The 19910-nt window shown below is 42.0% G+C and overlaps 1 non-coding gene across 1 annotated transcript; it reads right to left on the bottom strand.

Annotated features, from left to right (window-relative positions):
• Positions 1–275: 275 nt before the first annotated feature.
• trnav-cac (transfer RNA valine (anticodon CAC)) lies at positions 276–348 on the bottom strand. The gene has a single exon. It is a non-coding gene; the product is annotated as a tRNA-Val (tRNA).
• Positions 349–19910: the final 19562 nt, after the last annotated feature.

Genomic DNA, 19910 nt, shown 5'->3' with positions numbered 1-19910 from the left:
AAGTTAAAGAGGGACTGGAAGCAAGAAATGAAATGTCCATATGCATGCGTTCAAAGAAAAAATGTTAAAGTAAATGTTTTCCTTTTCTTGTAATGTATCACTTATTTGAGGAACAGCACGAGTTGGCTTCACGTGAAAGCAGCTGGTTGTTGCAATTCCACATATTATTGATGCAGTTTCAGACATATTCACCGACTTTTTGAGCGCCCATGGTCGCCTTTTCCCGCGTTTTCACACTACAAAGGTCACATTTATTTAAACGGTATAATAATAAATGTTTCCGCCCGGTTTCGAACCGGGGACCTTTCGCGTGTGAGGCGAACGTGATAACCACTACACTACGGAAACTGACAAGGGACTAATCCTTTCCTCTCACCTATAGTATAGACATTAAATAATAACTAAGCCAACAATTTTCCGACTCCACTCTTATAAGACAGAGTGATGCAAAGAAAAGACTTTGTACATTTTCGGTGTCACGCAGACACTCCTCTACTTTGCCCCGGTGTGGAAGCGTAGCGGTGACGAGCCGCCCGCGCCCCCTACAGGCAAGGCGGGTGTTTGCACTTGCAGCACAAGAGGGGAAAAAGTTACAATAATTCCGAGTGCTCATGCAACGCAGCGCAATAACTTCCAAAAGGATAACAAAACATTCCGGAATTCCCCCAGACTATGATATAGATCAAATGTCCTTCTGTATAAGAGTTATCAGCCAAGACTCCATACGATTCCTGTCGTTTATGGACTGCTCTTTATTTATTTACATACTTCACGCGCTCGAATCGAGAAAAACGGCGGACCGGAAAACCCTGCGCGAGAGCGCCTTCAACAGTGTGCATTTATAGAAAGTGGCGCAAGGGGGCAGTGCAACTCTGCGGACGCAAAAGCGAGACAAATATAAAAATAAATAAAATAAATAGATAGATAAATATATAAATGGGGATTTTCCCGCTTTACTGAGCATAAGATATCTTTAGAGAGGATGGAAAACTGAAACTGCGTTTATCCACGCTCGGTATGCACATCAAGTAAACACAGGAACCACAGAGCGCTGTTGTTATTTACCGGAATGTGCCTGCATTTATTTGTTAAACTTCACATTGACCACATACTGCAGCAGCAGTTATCCCACATTATTTGGAAGCAAATGTCAAGTGCAGTTGTTCAACCGAACAAACTGACTCGGTTGCCAGAAAGTTTAATGAAGCAAGTCAGGTCGAGGGCCTTGTTTAAAGAAAATAGTCCAAGGGCCCTCTGGAACCAAACTGGAGCTAAACTTGAACCAGACTGGAACCAAACTGGAACCAGACAATTTCTAATGATTTTTTTTTTTTTAGCCTTTCTGGTACCTGCTGCCTGACCTTTGAAAAGTAGCCTTGTCAGAGATTCAACTGCAATTCAGCTCCAGCACATTCTACCATGTTTAGGTGAACAGCTGGTAGTGTAGTGGTTAGAGGTGCTGAAGGTCACAGGTTCAATCCCCCTTCTTCTGGCTGTAGTACCCTTGAGCAATGTACTTACCTTAATTTGCTCCACTAAAATGATCTAGCTGTATAAATGGGTAAATAACCATCATCTTAATGCTGCAAGTTGCTTGGGAGCAAAACATCAGCTAATGGAGCAACTGTAGAAAAGCAGAATCTATCAATATTCAAGTGAAATACTACATACATGGGTCTTCTTTCAAAAAAAATCACTTGTTTGTATAGCACTGTGTTCTTACAGCATCAATTCTGGGTGAGTACCTTGATGAAAGTGCTACAGCAGGAGGGCGATTAAAACTAGAAGCCTTTAAACTATGAGTCAACAGCTATAACCACTGTTACCAGTATATAGAATGAAACTGTATAGCTATGTATATAAAACATGCTCCTTACTATACACCTCTATCTCCTGGAGGGGTACAAAAAAGCAGATCCATCTTTGAAAGATTTTGTGAGTCGTACCTGGTGAAGAGAAGTGCAGTCAGAAGCAATAATAGCTTTTCAATGGCAAGGAATATGAAATATCAATTTTAATGGAGTGGAGTGAGGCTTTTTGGAAATGAATCTTTCAGCGTTTGAGTTGCAGATTTGCAATTTGCCCCTCCATCATGTTGCTGAATGCGCACTCGCGGTGAAGCCTTGCACCGCTCTGCTCCTGTACATTGCAGCCATCGGCCTGTTATGTTGCACAAACCATATGGTTGTCTGTCACTCTGCAGTGCTCGCGTTTCATTATGCATGCATGCGCGTTTCAAATAAAAACAAAACAAGTCGACTGCGGAGCATGAGCGCCAGGCGAGTTCTTGAAAATGGAGCTCAGCTTACCTGAAATGAGGGAAGGAAGGTTTTTATCTTTCAAGGAAATGACAAATGACTATTTCTGCTGAAACCATGGTAATCTTGTCTGACTATTGAAGACGAAGTGTGCCTAAATTGCCATCACATTTTGCCCCCATTGTACGCTCTCTGCCATCTGCCCCCTCTCTCACTCAGGTTTTTTAATGAAAAATTTGCCCAAGGACAGATGTACACACTAGTCAATTGCACAGAGATCTACCATGTATACTGTAAGCTTTAAATCACCTGCTCTGCCAAATGTGACTTGTGACTTTTGTTTTTCCTAAATGGGGCCTCCGTCAAGCATGGGCACCCTTAACTGTGCTTGGTTAGAAAAGGGAATTGAAATGCAAATGCAGGTATTTCCTATTAACCCCTTTTATACCAGTGGATCCGTAGTCAAGTAATACTAAAAAATGGTGTCGTTCTAAAATATAAATGCCATAGGTCTTTACACCTTGGACGCAATGCCAGCTGGTGTATAATTTTTTATAATGTTTTATTAGCTTTTAGTAACTTGACAGAACATGTGAAGCCTTGATCAGCATTTCAGTGCTTTGTTTGTTTTATTATTCATACAGTCAATATAGGAGTAATTACAGGCATACATCAGTTTATTTGCTGCTAGCTTCAATAAAAGTTTCAGATACAGGAATGATAAATAAAAATGAAATGTGAGACATTTAACATTTTAATTAACTTTGAGCTACATTAAATTAAAACTAATTAAAGTTATTGAAAAAAATACATTGCTTTCACAAATTCTATTTACTGCTGATTTTTTGTTGAGTTACTCCATAAACACGTGCAATGTTTCTAATCTTGTTACTGTTGACCAACTCTTAAGAACACTAAACATGAGCTGGGAGCACTGCAGTAGGTACCTCCTTTTTTCATCTGTTATTAGCCCACTCTCTGTTATTATGGCACAGTGGGTTGGACCGAGTCCTGCTCTCTGGTGGGGCTGGGGTTTGAGTCCTGCTTGGGGTGCCTTGCGATGGACTGGCGTCCCGTCCTGGGCGTGTCCCCTCCCCGTCCAACCTTATGCCCTGTGTTGCCGGGTTAGGCTCCGGCTCCCCGTGACCCCGTATGGTATAAGCGGTTCAGACAGTGTGTGTGTGTGTGTGTGTGTGTGTGTGTGTGTGTGTGTGTGTGTGTACTTCTATTATCTGTGTCTTGTCACAGTCATTCTGTCTGTGCTATGGAAGTTTCTGTAAGCAAGACGAATTCCTTGTATGTGTAAACATACTTGGCAATAAAGCTCATTTATTCATTCATTCATTCATTACGCCTGTCACTAATTCCTTCTCTGTTTGGGTGTGTTTTGCTGCCAACTTAAGGCTGGGTGTGGACTGCAGGTCATTTATAGTCTGCAACAAATGAAATTGTGAAGAGAGTGAAGTATACTTAATACATAATGCCTGTATTTTTTTAAAAAAAATCATAATTCAAAATTCCATGACATGAGAACGCAGGTTTGCTTGAGACTTTCATGTCTGCAGCTATGTCTCCTTCTCTTAATGTAATGCATAAATTGTACTTTTGCTGAGATGTACTTCAATTTGGACAAAAGCATCTGCTAAATGAATAAACGTAAATGTAAAGACATAGCTTCGTACAATTTCAGCTTATTTTGCGTGGAAATTTTGCTCATTTTGAAGACCCTATTTGTGTCTGTACAGTAATATGCATGATGGCTGAAGGCAAGGGTTTCAGTTCGCTGGGTAGTCTGTAACTTCCCACAAGGAAGGTTACATGCATTCACTGTTGTATTTCCTCGGCATGTTTTCTAGAGGGTCACACAGTCTGGCTAGTACATGGCCATAGTTTGTTTGGTGCTGAAAGGATTCCAAAAATTTTCCTTTGCTTCCTGTATTTCTTCGTCCTGCTTCCACCATTTATGAAACTCTCTCCATCTCCTTTGAAAGGCCATTATATAATCACTCCTTTAAAGCATGACAGGGATCCTCTTCTTGGGGAGTGGAGTTAAGAGGAAACTCCATCAGAGAGGGTGGAGCCTGGCAAAGCGGCTTCAGATCAAAATAGATTGCTGTGGTTCCATATAAAAACACCTCATAAATAGTCAGATCTGGCAAAGTTAATAGAATGTTGGGGGGGCTATTTGGGGGTGTTGCTTTATGTCTCCAAACAGGCCACACAGCATTCAACATGAGCCAAAAGCCCCTGTTTCAGTGATGTTTCTCATCAATAATTCACTGTGCCTTGTAGAGCGCAGGCAACCATGCCAGCTCTGCCACAAGAACAGCCAACGTTCCTGCACATATGATGGTGCTAGAAGGGGTGCGGTGTATGTGAGAAATGCATCGGGGGAAAGCAGTGAGGGCTGGAATAGGGTGGGAGTTAAGTGAGCACTCTGGCCTCCTGTATCAAGCTTTTTTCATTGCACACCTGGGTAAAGGTCAAGAACATCAAGAAGATGATCACATTCAACCGTCAAGAACATGATCACATTCATTTAAACTATTAGGTACACAGTTTTTTCATGACAGAGGGGCAGCAGGTGGTGCAGTGGTCAGAGCTACTGCCTTATTCTGAAACGACACCGGTTTGAATCCCATCTCCTGCTGTAGATCACTTGTGCTTGGTGCTTACCTTGAATTGACGTAAGAATACATCGCTGCATAGATGGGTAAATCATTGTAAATAAAGTAATTTAACACTGTATGACACTTTGGAAAAAAGTGTCAAATTAAACAGTAAATATTTTAAATCAAAAAGACAGACCAGGAAAGTGTTCTCCCTGCAGCTATTTTCTCACTTTCCATGGAGCACGCTGAGCAATGGAAAGCAGAAGGTTGCTCTGTCTGGGTCATCTGTGTCTCCAAGCTTTCTCTAGTCCCCTTATACGCCTTCCTAAGATGGGCTTCGATCCAGCAGTTTAACTCCTGTAACTCATTCATTGAACTGTGCCTTGTAGACGCATCCCCTTTCCACAAAGTTGACTGTGATACCTCGCCTTAACTTCATATCCCAATGTCTTTGTTGGACCACTTCCACTGTCAAAGCTGACATGGAAAGTGAGATTGTGGAGAATCTAAAAATAGCTGTTTGTGTGTTGCACGGGTACAGTAAAGCCCCGACTCCCCTCTCACCCCCTTCTCCTCCACACATCTATAAAGCTGGAGCATTTGGAATGAAGGAGTCAGAGACCAGTGCTGGGGCTTGGAAACTAGGGGGGTTGTGCACAAAAACTATTTGTCAGAGTGCATGCCTTCACCCCCCTCCCTCTATACCACCAGCACCTTTTTACATGTGCCTATACTTATACCTCTGTTCCTGACCTGTTCCAGACCACACACCCATGATGGATGTTAAAGACTCCTGTCTCTCCCTCACTCCTTACTGCAAACAAAATATGTCCTGTAAATGCATACAATCACTCCTTTTTTTTTGTGAATGGCTAAGTTATAGATTTTCAAACATATGAATAAGATAATGAATTGAGGAACACTGCATATTTATGGCCAGTATTTGAGATGGAATAGTACTTTGTGGAGATATCATATTTTCATCTGTAGTCATTTTAAATTAGTTTTAATCTGAATGCAGCTCAGCATTAATACAAATATTCAAATAAAAAAAGTCTCACAAAGTCTTCTTTATTATTGCTATATTGAGGATTTTTATAGTGCGTGACTCATGAATAAATCAAGATATATCTGTATTATTAAACATTTTATTGATTGTGACTTGGTGGTAACAGTAGCTGTGGAGTTATGAACAAAACAAGTTATGAGCGGACTTCTGGTCCCAGTTGTGTTATGTAAACTGAGGAACCAGTGCAAAACATTTATTAAGCTCATGTTTTTTTTTCCAAAACAACTCACACTGTCAAGCCACGTACAATAATTTACTTTTAAAGCTAAAGAAGATCAAACTTAATAAATTATTTTTTAAATGAGGAAGCGAATAAAAGACAAACAAAAACATTGAATGCCCAGAAAAATCTCTGCCGCAGTACCAAGACAATGGGACATAGTGGCATAGAGCCTCACTCCAAGTGGAATACAAGCTCCTAGGCAGATAGAAAGTTTGCTCTTCATAATATACATATTTATGTATTTATCTGAGAGTTGCTACAACCATGCCTCCTGCTTATACCTGTAGCAGTTGAGCTCAGTGCACCCCCTCCTTTAATTTGGATCTATCTTAGTTCATCGTTTTGCGCACAAGTACACGCTGTACCTCTCGATTGCTGCATCACAGTTCAGTGCAATAACTATCAGATAAAAGGCACATTAAGACTTATCTGACACTTTGGACCAAAGCAGCTTTAAGCATTACCTGTATGCATTTACCTATTTATACATACAGATTTTTAGTGGAGCAATTTAGGATAAGTACCTTAACCAAGAGTAATACAGCAGGAGGTGGGATTCAGACCTGCAACCTTGAAGCCCAAAGGCAGCAGCGCTCATGCTTGATTTGCATACAGATCAGAGGTTAACAATAGGGTAACTAAATTGAGAAATAAACAACCATTTAAATTCTTTCAAAAGTATAATTGAAATCAGGTGTTTTGGATTAATATGTCTTTTTTGCTAATTTTTTGCTACTGTACACTTCTCCATAAACGGCACATAAATAGATCTGAACCATAAACAGCACAGAGGTACAATGAAGAAAATGAAAGTATATGTACACACACACACACACACACACACAAATACTTTCTTGATATTATAATTAGAATCACTTCTGTTTGCACTAATCCGCAGAAATCCTAACTAACCTCACACTTTTTCAACTCAAGAGGACAGAGGGGAAAAAGTGAGGTAGCCGCAATGACTGTAAAAAAAGATCAAGTTTAAAAAAAAAAAAATGAAAGAAAAAGAATAATAAAACCCATCTTGGAAATCCCACTTGTGATGCTGTCACTTTGCATATCTCAGGTATGCTTTTCTTGGGATGGAAACTCATAAGTCTTTCTTCCTTGATATTAAATCCTTGCATGCGGAGACAAGCCCCCCCTGGAATGTAATGTATCACCTGGCCCCGGTTCCGCCCCGCTCCCTGGGTTCCCGGCTCCCATCTCACAGCGGCTTGGCTCGGGCCGGAGACCCGAAATGTCTGGAATGTGACAAGATAGCAGGAGGCTGCCAGCGGCATGCTGCCGCCAAATTTATTTTGCCCCTGCCCTGACGGATGATAAAAATGTCAGGGCGCGATGCATGGATGGAGCTGCTGGGCTTGAAGCCCACTGCCGCTGGTCCAGGGACGGGACTGGGGGCCAGAAGGGGGGTTGAGGGGTGTGAAGCCTTCGGCCGGCCTTCGATTCTCCTGTTCCCCACCCTTTCCCAGGCCATACAGGTGCTTACCACCCTGAGCAAGCACGCAATCCCAGTTCCTCTGGGGAGAGCAGGCCTGATCTTGTCATCCCCCCATCCACACAGCCCTGAAATGCACTTCAGCGGGGCCTAAGTCTGTTGAATTTTTCATGAAAGTTGATTCAATCACTGTAAACAAGGTAATGCCATTGCAACACATCTGTGGTCTCGCCGGGGCCCCGCGCGACCCTTTTCAATACAACGCAAACAATGCGTGTTGACAACTGAGCAAGATTTAAAGAAGCTCTTTTTAAAAAACAGCAAACACAAAAAGTAAAGTATATAAATCCACAAAAGAGCCTTTCTCTTTGTGTGGGGCCCTTGCCGAAATGTTAAAAGCACAGAGTGAAGCGGTGCCGTATTAAAATGAAACTTAATCAGATTATTTAGCGTTGATGGATGGATGACTTCCAGGATTTTGCAACTTTGAATGAGTTTAAATCAAGAAGACTGGAGAAGGAACACAAAAATAGATGTATATAAGGATGCCATTGTCGGAGCTTGTTTCAAATACTGTACATGCAATAAACTAATGTGGTGTGTTAATGAAAGATTTTTATTTTTTTCACTATAGGAGTACAACCTCTAGCCTGAAAATGCTTGATTCTGATCAAACTATATAAACTGAAACTTCTTAAGAAAATATAAAGCTGCATAAATCAGGAGTGAGAAAAGAACCTAAAAATAATCCACAACCTGAGGCAGACAGTACGAAAACACATATCCATAATAAGGTGAAAAAAAAAATAAAACTTTCCTCGGAGTAAAAATGGCAGCTAATATCTGAGGTTATTTATACACAGTGGTGCCATTCAAATTCTCCCGTGAAATGGCATTAGGAAAAAAAAAAAATTTAAGGTAAGAATAAAATTCTATTCTAATGATGATCAAAGCATCTGAGAATATTTCTGTCATGGTATCAGCAGACAGTGGGATTAAAGGATTCCAAAGGGTGATTTTCAGATATTTCGTATCATAAATCAAAATCCACATTCAAATGACATTTACATTATGGCGGGCCGCAAGATAATCGATAAACCAGATAGAAGATACGACTAAATAACTTCCACTATAGCTGCTCGTTGGTCCAGGAAGATGAAAACAGAAAAACTGGAACAGGAAAATCGAGTATGTGTGTCCCAGTAATTGCATGCCTGACATCTGTCAATAACTTTTCCAAGATAAAGCTGAGGGAAGGAGATGTGGCGATATAATAAATCACAGTCGGAAGGCTTGCTTTGCTACCCCAGTAAAAAATCCTCGCTACAGTGGCTATGGCAGTCATTTATAGTTATGTATGAAGAATATAACAAAAAGGACAACAACCACCAAAACACAGTAAACTATGGCATGCAAAAGGACTTTTTTTTAAATTTTCGATCCTATATTCCTGCTTCATGTGGCTTGGAAATGATCATTACAATTACCCTTATTATATGAGAAGCTGTGAACACAAACTGAAAAAAACAAACCTTGGGCCAGCTGCACGGTACGGCAGTGCAGCGCGCCTTCAAAATGCAGAACTGGCCACTTTCACAGTAAACGAAGTAAAGTACGTTCATTAATATTGTCGGTGGCACGCTGGTGTGTTTCAGGGTGCAAAAGGAGACCTAAAGGAAGCCATGTCCTACTTTCCCCCCACCACACAACCCACCAAAGCTGAAATTAATGTGCGCCACCATAAAGGTCAAGATCATTTATACAGAGAAGAGGCACATGGCTGGCAAACATGGGGCTGTGAGGGTGGGCTGTGCGGAGGAAAGAGGCAGCCCCACCCTGCCCCGGTGCGAGAGAGAGTCGGGGGTTTAAAGAACACCCCTGCATTATCGTTGCCGGAGATCCACACGGTACACGGAGAGCGCTTTCCATCAAAAGGAATACCATAATTTGCAGAAATCCGTGGTAATAATTGTGCATTTAATATGCCTCACTTCTTAAATATTTACTCTTACAAAATAATCTTCCATTTCATGAATGCTGTTCATTATGCAAAAATATGTCACGATTTTTCTAAACTCCTACTGCCCCACTTAAGCATTTTCATTTACAAAACAATATTCCCTTTCAGAACCCAAGACTGATGTAAATATTAAAATGATGGTGGCAACTCGCCTCGAATGAGGCCTAGCCTTCACTGCCTCTTGTTAATTAAATGCGAAAAAAAAAAGAGAAAAAACTAAATAAATAACCTTGTGCAGCGATTTAGCACTGATGGATACATCTGCCAAGGTGCAGCAGATAAACAAGCAGGTGATGGATACGCTGCACTCACGGTGAAGACAATGCCCCACGTGTCCGGTCCCCCCCAGCCCGTGGCAGATACCCTGGAGCCGTGGGTGGTCGGAGGGCCGAGCCGCTTCGTGCCCACGCCGCCAATGCAGGCCTAATCGCTTCCAATATTTCCTGTTTCAAAAGGAGCGCCTAATGAGCCAGTTTCACAAGCCCAGAGAAACGGATTATTATCCGCATGTTCCTACGGAGTTGGGCTTGGTCCAAGGATTTCTCTCCCACATCCCTACCCCCTCCTCCACCCCATTTGACACCCCATGGGCTGCGGGCCTCCGGTAGATGTCACTGTCGACCTTCAGAAAGGCCTACGTGTGCCTGCCATGTGCAGAGCCTTGCCACGAAGGGGCCTTGTCTCTACGCTGAGATTTGTCAGAGATTTCCCCCCTCCTGTTTATATACTGCACCGCGCCATGCGGGTACGACCGTATACGTTCTACGGCTGGTGTTACGATAGCAGAGAAAGCCATGTCTTCGAAGGAAGCGGAGATCTCAGGGATGTTTCATTACGCCCTACAGCTCAAAGTGCGCTGGTGACAGGCCAGATGAGCCCGACGAGAAAGCCCAGCTTCGCACATCCCTTCGTCACTGTCCTCGCTGCAGTGTCATTGCTCCTCAGCACCGACCGCTCTGGTGGCACCAAACAGCTCTCGTGCATTTAAGAGATACTTCACACTGATAGACCTTTGCATGCTTCTCACCCTGAAATGTATTTCACACAACGCTCTCAGCGGACGCCCAACCTGACAAAGAGTATGGGCGACCCTTTCGGAAAACACAGTATGGTACAAAAGTGCAGCGTAGGATGTTTTCATTTTCCCGTGCAAATTAAAAGATTTTTATTTATTTTTGTAGACAGTGCGGCTCAACAAACTGGCGCTTAGTAAAATTGGATGCAACCCAAAGTTTGCCAGTTCATATCCCAGGAGTCACTCTGCATAGCGCATCAACCTGCCCCAGTAAAACATTTAGCTCTATAAGACTGGTCACGTACAACATTAACATAAGTCTGCATATATAACACCTTAGAAATAATAATAATAATAATAATAATAATAATAATAACATAGCAGATAGATTTTGCCCTTTAGGATGGTTTCAAAATACAGCCTTTAACAAATTTTGTGTTTTATTGCCTTTGTAATTTGTACCGAGTCATTTGTGGAGGACATTATGGGATTTGACCACTTTATGACAAAAAGATTATCTTTCTCTCTTCCAGTTCTTGGCTGCATCCCTCTATTCCCAGCAGTGGGATTGTATTGCTTCCCAAATCCCCGCGTGCCTGTTGCAACGTGCAAATGCGCATGTCCTTACAGCAGAGCATGAGCATTAAAGCAGCACTGAAAGTGAGTGCATTTTTAAATGAGCCTGATAAATAGTTTGTGTGTGGATCTGGGACTCACAAACAGACACGGTGGACATAAGCCTTTCTTGAATAGCATCACTTCGAGAGAGGAATAATATTAAAGCGATTTTCCATTTCCATTTAGTTCTCTCTAAATGTGAATTTATAGTGTAGACCTGGTGTTTAAATGCCTGATCTTGGAGAAAAAAGAAAATACATGATCGCTGACACGATAACAGAAAGTAAACTGGAAATGTCACAATCTCACGTGGCATAATAAAAAAGCAGAGGCAAATATGGTATGGTGGTTAATCACCACTTTGCCCTGCTAATTTCAAGCATCTGTGGGAACAGAGCATGTTTTATTCATCAGTTTATCAGATCCCCATCTACCCTGGCAATTAGCAGCATAAGCAGCATCACAGGCCGAATGTTCAACACGGCCCCCTGGTCCGAAACTGTGCGGCCGAACCTGAACCCCCCTGAAGATCGGAGGGACCTGTGTGCGCAAACACTTCTCCTCGAGGCCTCGGTAAGTCAAAACAGAGGTGCGGTTGGGTGGCTATTAGCCCCGTGTCTCTGCTAGGGGGCAGGGGTGACACGGAAAGGCGACGGCTCTGCCAGGCTGCGTGTTAATGACTCCTCATTCGGCGGGAGCTAGGCATTGTGGGAGAACGGGCTGACCATATGGAAAAGGCAATAAAGTACAGTAATAAAAGCAGAACAAAGGAACAACTGCGGCACTGGAATACCAATTAACGTGCATATTGTTTCATTTTATATTTAATGAACGCCATTGATTTTCAGTGTGTATTGACCCTCAGGTTTAGTCAAATTGAATTTTAGTGTCGTGTTCAACATTTCAAATTAGAATACAATACTGCAAGCTCTGCTAAAACTTTGTTTTTCGTCATATTTTATGGAACAGAAAAACCTAACTGGTGTTGTAAAAACGTAATAAATTCAGCCATGAAAATACAAACTGTGCTCCAACAAGTAGGCTATGCTAACATGGGTTTCACCCGTGATGTTCGTTTCCATTCGGTGGTTTTTCCTTTTCCAGATTACCTTCTCTATGTATTTAAAGTCTGAAGTTTCCGTGTACAGGAATTACAAGTAAATTCTCCCGTAAAGGAATGAAACGCAGCAAAGTACTGCATTTTCTTTTCCCAGCAATTTTGAAAGGACTGGAAAATTTATTTATTTGTGAATTTAATTTTTTGCAGTTGACATAAGACTACTAAGAATCCCATGCTTTTTATTTCTTATTTTGTTTAGGGGTCATTTTAATTAATCGATTATTCTCAATGGACTGCGATCCATGCAGTTGGCTCCGGTCGAAGACCAACACTTCAGGCAGCTCCGATGAAGACGTGATGAAACGATTTGACTCGCAGGACGACCAGTGGAGGGGGGGCATGGAAGAAAACCATGCGGTGTCTGAGTGTGAGCCGTCGTTCCTGCACAAGAGGGACGTCTCTTCAACCTGCTCAGCTAGCGATGCCCTACATGCCCCGCTGAACACTTGTGGGGAGAGCTGGTGTGACATGCAGCGTCCGGAGAACAGGCATACGCTTGTCCAGGCTGCGTGGCTCAGCTGCGACCTGGGGTATAGCATATGTCGAAAGCAACCAGCTTGTTAGGCTTCCGTCGGTGGCCACAGAATCCACGCAATATTACGTGTCCCTACCACCGAAGGGTTTCAGTCATTATCTGTTAATAACTTCAGCACAAGTGAATGTTTATTTTGACACCAAGCATGTATAAACTTGATATGTCTAGATATCTTTTTCTGCCAATGCCTTGTGTAACCTTGCTCTTCCCACATACATTAAAGGGTTTGACATTTATTGTAGGACATTACTGTTATCCAGATGTCCGTTATTCCCATATTACAAGACTCATCTGTGTGTCAAAACTATTAATATCTTAAATAGAATTAAACAGAAAGCGTAAGGTTGATACTGCTAGCACTGGAGGAAATCTTAATGTCAGTTTTCACTTATTTAATTTTAAAATGTGTATTCAGAATCTTCTTTCAAACTAAACAGTTTAATGCACATAAAAAGAGTATGTGCCACTTTTTTGAAATTACAATTATAAGCACATGGTTTGCACCATCATTCCATTAAAAACAATTTACAGCGTACCTGAAGTAGAGATTTTACACAATATATCCTTTTTTAAGATTACTTCTCCAATAAAGCAACCAATATTCTTAGCAACACAGCGATGAAAATTGACTTTGTTCAGTCAATTAAAAAGAGCTATACTGTAGGTAAATGTCAAACTGCCTCTCGCTGCCATGTTTCTGCGGCATGTGCCCCAACCCACCCACCCTATCCCACCCACCCCTCAGGCTCACACCACTCAGCCTCGCTTGGCAGGTCTTCCGTGGACTGGACCACATCCAGCTCCCGGGGAGTCACTTTGGGGGCCCCTGCCAGCCCGTTTCCATGAGCTTCAAGTGGAGGGCGACCGTCCTGTCATCGCCTCCCCAACAGGGGCGACCCGGAGCGCAGTGTTAATTCCTGTAGATTCATTTAAAGGCGGGATGACAGCTCTGTTACGGTTGGTGGGGTTCAAGGACAGCAGCCGCCCCCCGTACTCCGGCAGTCTGAAAGAGGAGAAAAGTGAGGTTCATAGTTCCACTCGAGGCATGACGAATGGGTCAGCCGTGTGGTTGCTGAGTCCTCCGTGGTGTTCTCACTGAAAGCACACATCCCTTTGAAATTCTTTAGCATTGGCAGTACATGGCTGTTCCTTTTTCACTCCTGATTAGACTAATAGTAAAAGCGGAAACTTGTAGTACCTATATTAAATATGAAACGTTTGACTCCTTACATAACTAAGCTCTTTTTTCACGTGGTCCGACACATTCACTTCAACTCCCGTTTTTCTGTAAGACATGCAAAAAACATTACCTTCGTTTATGGAAATAAAATGTTTTGAGCAAATGAAAAAAAGAGGAATATGACCAAAGACGAAGGTGAAGGAGTACAAAGAAATAAACCCAAAGCACTTTCTGAGACACTTACACGGAGTGTTTTTTTATGCTGGGCTTCAATGTGACAAACAAAGGCAGGCTAGGTGCAGGTGCGTTGTTACAGCCAACAAGACCAATTGAATAATAAAGGAAAACTATATCTTTAATAACCTCAAACCCCCCAAAGTGTATTTTATACGTGGAACCCTATCAAACGGTAAAATGGCAGAACTGGGAACGCTTCCAGATTTACTGAAGGCCGGTTAGACAGAAATAAAGCCTCCGGTCCTCAGGGGAGCGCTCTAATGTCTTTGTTAATTGTGAGTTATGAGTAAACATTGTGGATTTGCCGGGGTCAGCACTGTCACCAATAATACCTTTCGGGAGGAATTTATGTGATGGGCCCCTGGTTTGTTCAGTGGTGAAGGGATGCATGAGATTAGCAACGGTCTGTTGCTGTTGTTGTTTGTTGTTGTGGTGGTCACTGCTGTGTGTAGCCGTTGGTCGCTCAACTCTGCCTCAGTCTTTGGGCCCCAGGTGGCCACTGCTGTTACATTCCCTCCCTTTTTTTCCTCCCTTCGTCGTTGTACAGCTTGCCAGGTTTTCACCAGACAAGCTCCCAGGCTCCTGCCATTGAGGGAAATTGATCCTCCGACAGCTGTATATCCTCTTTGTAAGGTGGATTAATGACACCCCTTGTAAAACGAGCCAAAGTCAAAAGAACTCAACAGCCAGTTTTCTTTTTTCCCTTTTCTCGTACATGCAAAGAGGAGGATCGTTTAACTCACGGGCGGCACGGTTAGCCTGCGCTAGTGTGTGACCTGGAAGCTGTAGTGAGGATCAATGGCGGAGCAGCGAGCAGCCTTAGCATGGCTTCGCCTGTGGAGGTGAAGATGGCTTACTCTGCCATCCCAGAGACAGGAGGAGAGGTGAACGGGGCAAATTATGCACGGCGCAGCTCCGCCATAGCGGACCCTCCGTGGAACGGGCGGCATTAGAGTGGTTCGGGGCCAAGCCTGTTGCCGGTGGGGGTGGGATGGGGATATGTATGAGGTAGCATTACTTCAGCAGCTGTGCAAATAGCTTCTTCTCCTTGGCTGGCAGCGTGACAGTGCGGCAGCTTGCTGAGTCAATACCGAGCTTACGACAGGAGTGGCTCTGCAGCGGGGAAACTTTGACTAGCTCTGTATTTTATTTCTTAGACGGCCACACGCACGATGCAAAATGTGCTCCGCGACAGAACTTGCTTGCAGCAATATTAACAATACGTCTGCCTTTTTAAAGTCCGGCAGAATAACATTTTCAGTTGTAACAGGTGCAATGTTTAAACGTTGGGGATACCGGGGTGGGGTAGCGGTGACAGCCATAGCTATCCACTTAAAGAAACCAGGTTAAACACCTCCTACTGTTGAAGTACCTTCAATCAAAACACCCTCATGAATTGAGTCATTAAAAATGACCCAGCTGTGTAAAGGGTTAAATTAATGGAAGTAGCTTAACATTGTAAGTTGCTTTGGAGAAAAGCATCAGCTAAATAAATTAAATGTTATAACAAGAAAATATTTATCGCTGTCTTTTTGACTATACAAAAGACCTGGTATTCCGCTTGGAAGGAGGCAGTAACTGTCACAATGTTCCTCTGTTTTGCTACTGCATTAGAAGTTTTTTGGAAGCACAAGGTTTGTTTATTGGTTTGTCATTCGCCTCCTCATTTAAGTTTATATTTACTAAATTCAATCTTATTTTACTTTAAAAAGCTCATAAAAAATCTCTGTTTGAAGAAAAATGATGACACCAAAGGACAGATTGTGAGATGTAATTTAAAATTTATGGGCAGAGTGAAAGTGAGATTTATTAAATTTTCCCTGCAAGCTATCAGCAAACAAACCACAAGGGGCAAGCAATACAGCAAATTAAGGTTCTTGTGAAAGACGATATCTCACTATTCACACAAGGGAACACATTTGAATAACGAGTCAACCAAGGTAGTTAGCATAACGATAGCTAGTGGATAAGTTTAGAATGATCATTTTAAAATGCTTTAAAAGCATTATCATATCATAAAATAATTATACCACAGTTTGCCCCATTCTTTAAGAAACTGCGGCAAACTATTTGCTAAAATATCATTTTAATGCACATTTGTACATCAAGTTAAAAGCCAGTTATTAATATATTTACATTTATTTGCTTAGCTAATTTTTTTTCTCTAAAGTGATTTCTGTTGTTATTCTACTTACAATGATTCACTCATTCATACAGCCAAGTAATTTCTAGTGGAACAAATCAGAATAAGTGCCTTTATCAAAAAGTGATACAGCGGGAGATTCAAACCTGGATCCTCCAAAGGCAACAGCTCTAGTAACTATGCCACCTGCTGCAACCAATTACTAATTATTAACACAAATAATGCACAAATGTTCCTGTTGTTGAGTGCCCCAAAATGGCCAAAATGAAGTTGTTTTTTACATACTGAATTTTTTTGTACAGTCCATTTTTTGAGCACTGTGTACTGATTGTTACACTCATTGAACCTGATTTGCAATTATCTTAATTTTAAGGAAATGTACTGTAAACAGATATTTAGAATATTTTGATTTGAGTAAATCTATCCATTCTCTTCAAGGCTGGTAAGTTATGTTCGGTAAAAAGTCAAGTGTAACTTGTACCACCACATGGCACATGTGCAAGTCTGTGAAGTGGTTTGCATTGATTTAAATATAACTGCATGACTGGCTATAATCGTAGCTATTAAACTACACAAAGAGAGACTGAGAGCTGCCATGTCTAATTAATACTGTTAGTGTTAATGTGATGACAGCACCAGGTTGCATGGTCCTGTCAGTGTAATAATTATATCCCAAACACATTATGGTCAGCATCTTTCCTAAAACCGTCATCAGCCTTGATCTGTGAATAACTAATGCAACAAAATATGCTAAATAACCCAGATCTAACAAACCAAAATTGACCATACACTGAGGACACTATTACTCCCGCACATTAAAAAAAATGATCAGACGCAAAGGAGCTAACAAAGTTGCTGTGCTCAAGTTTCCGGGAGCTGTAGGAAAACAAAACACAACCAAACTGAAGGTGAAAGATGAAGATTATAATGTCTCAAGAAGCAGGAAGAAGGATTCTTCAGATCAGAAATGTCAGGACTTCTCAGGTGAACGCAAAATGGGGAAAGCAAATTCCATCAGTGGTGCAGCACAGTTATTGTGCCATGTGGGCCTCCGGCAGGCAAGGTGAAGCGGTCGCAGGCGACCGTCGCGCCATAATTATTATTACTGTACACCTGCTCCTCCACTCTAATTAACTTTGGTTATGCAAATCAGCCCTATTGCATCATGGCCCTGCGCCTCCCCTTAAGGAAAAAAAAAAGGATGTTCAGGTGCCGGATTTAATTACGGGAATGAAAGGTCGGACCGCTGTGGGTGAGAAGGGGAAACGAATGGGGGAGAGAGGGGCGAGGAGAGAATCGGTGATTGTAGAGAAAGAAAAACAGAGAGACAAAGGGGAGATGGAGAGGAGAAAAGGGGCAGCGCAGATGGATAGATGTGAGAGGCAACAGGGGGAGAGGGAAGTTAAAATGGATTGGGGGCAAGCCAGTGGGTGGGGGTAGGCTGAGGAGAAGGAGGGATTAGATATGCAGGGGGTTGTAAGTAACCCCGGTGCCCCCTAGTGTTTGACATTTCTGCATTTCCTCAGCTTACTGGCAGCCATCACCATGCCAACGTTGATAGGACCGGATTGATGAGGCGTTGGGTGTCAGAGGGTGTGCTGGGATTTATATGGCAGCAAAGGACGTTGGGGGGGGGGGCAGAGGTTCCAGGGGCAGGTTACAGTACATGTTCAGAACAGGGACTGAATACTTTTTTACGTTGAAAACTGAGCCTCGGCCCCCTACTACATCTGTAGTCTTCGTATAAATAAAGGAATAAATATGTACATAATCTCTATATCTATATCATACATGTATAATATGAGAAAGATTTAGAACATACGACACTGCTAAAAAGTTTTTCGGCTTATTGGCTTGGTACTTAGCATAATTTCAAGCTTCAACTGGTCATGTTTTCATAGCTTTTTTCATTGGCACTGTAACTGCAGAAGATTTGATTGCTTACAATGTTGTCTCCAGCTGTTAGCTAAACATTTTGTTAATACGCTGTATGATAACCCCAAATTTAGGCCTGAATCCAAGAACATATATATGAATAATCCTACATCCTAGGCTTGAATCCCAGAAGCTACGTCTGTTGAACCCAGAGCTTCCACGAAAATGATGGCAAGACACACAAGCCCCCCGGTCAACTGTCATTTCCTCATAGTGCCATTTGCTCATAGGATATAATGTGTTTAATCCATATACAGTGATAACAGTGGTTAATCTGTTTTTGATAAATCCTGTTTCCAAACACATTGAACACCATTAAGATGCCATACAAAAGATTATTACTGTCATTTGAATTCAGTTTTATCCGATATCAGACCTTCATGATCCCCAACCTTTAGCTCTCTTAAATGTCTATAAATGTCTCTCTTTAGTCTTTTTGCAGCCTACTATAATTCATTCAAGGAACCGAGGGTTTTAGTTTTTTCTTTGCACAGCCTGGGCATCAAGTCGTATTCCTGCAGATTCTCTTTTTGCATAACTTATGCCAATGCTTTATCTTTAATAAACATGCCTGTTTATTCAGTCCAGAATTCCCTTTATGATTATACGTTTGACTCTGCTAGAACTGGCTGTTAAGAAAGTCCTTAACAAAAAAAAAAAAAGAAAGAAAAAAAATTTCCCTTTTTTTGAGTCAAACCTTTTTGGTAAGACCTTTTTTTTTTTGCCACACTGGCAATGTAATTCGCTCTAGATAAAAACGTCAGCCAAATGAATAAAATGTCAAATTTAAATGTTTTGATAGAGTAGAACTTGGATTTACTTGAGTCATTTTGCCTCGTCAAATGGCTTAAAAAACCTTTAAGGCGTGTGATCAATTCTCGGTGTAATTTTGCCGCATTCGGTTTTATTTCTTTAAAAAAATGCACTGCGGCTTTAACAGAGTGGCCTCCGTTTTCCCCAGGTTTAATCTTTCTGCTTGCGGTGATTGATTGGGAAAGGAATGAGCTGTTTATTGGATGCAGGGGAAACAAATTGCTGTTTTAAGTGCGCCGCTTTGATACTCGACATGACTGGAGACGAGGCCCTCTCCATCTACCGCTCTCCTCGGCAAACACAGTCCGCAGGCGTCATTTGGAGCGCTGCCAGTTTAATCCCTCTTTTAAACAATACTGTATCTGCATGCACACAACTGTGTTTTTTTGGTACCTGCCTTTTGAAAATCAATTTTGTGCTCATACACTCACAATTTGTATGCGAAGAACATTTGGGGAAAACATAATGCACAGCTGGGCAGCACTGACACGGGGCAAAATCCAAGTGAACTGTGAATCGTGCGGAATTAAATCCAGCACACAGGCCTCTGGAGCACACAGCGTCTAAATATTCCTTTTCCAGTTGTCAGGAGCCTAAAAAACTGAGCCTTTACTGCGTGAACGTTAAATACAGCAGAACCTTCGCTTTTTTTTAACTACCTTAACTGTGTATGGCTAGTGTCAAG

This window comes from Scleropages formosus, chromosome 16 (genome assembly GCF_900964775.1).
Source record: "Scleropages formosus chromosome 16, fSclFor1.1, whole genome shotgun sequence".
Classification (NCBI taxonomy): domain Eukaryota; kingdom Metazoa; phylum Chordata; class Actinopteri; order Osteoglossiformes; family Osteoglossidae; genus Scleropages; species Scleropages formosus.
Note: the sequence above shows the minus strand (reverse complement) of the source record. Positions and strands in the feature narration are given on the sequence as shown.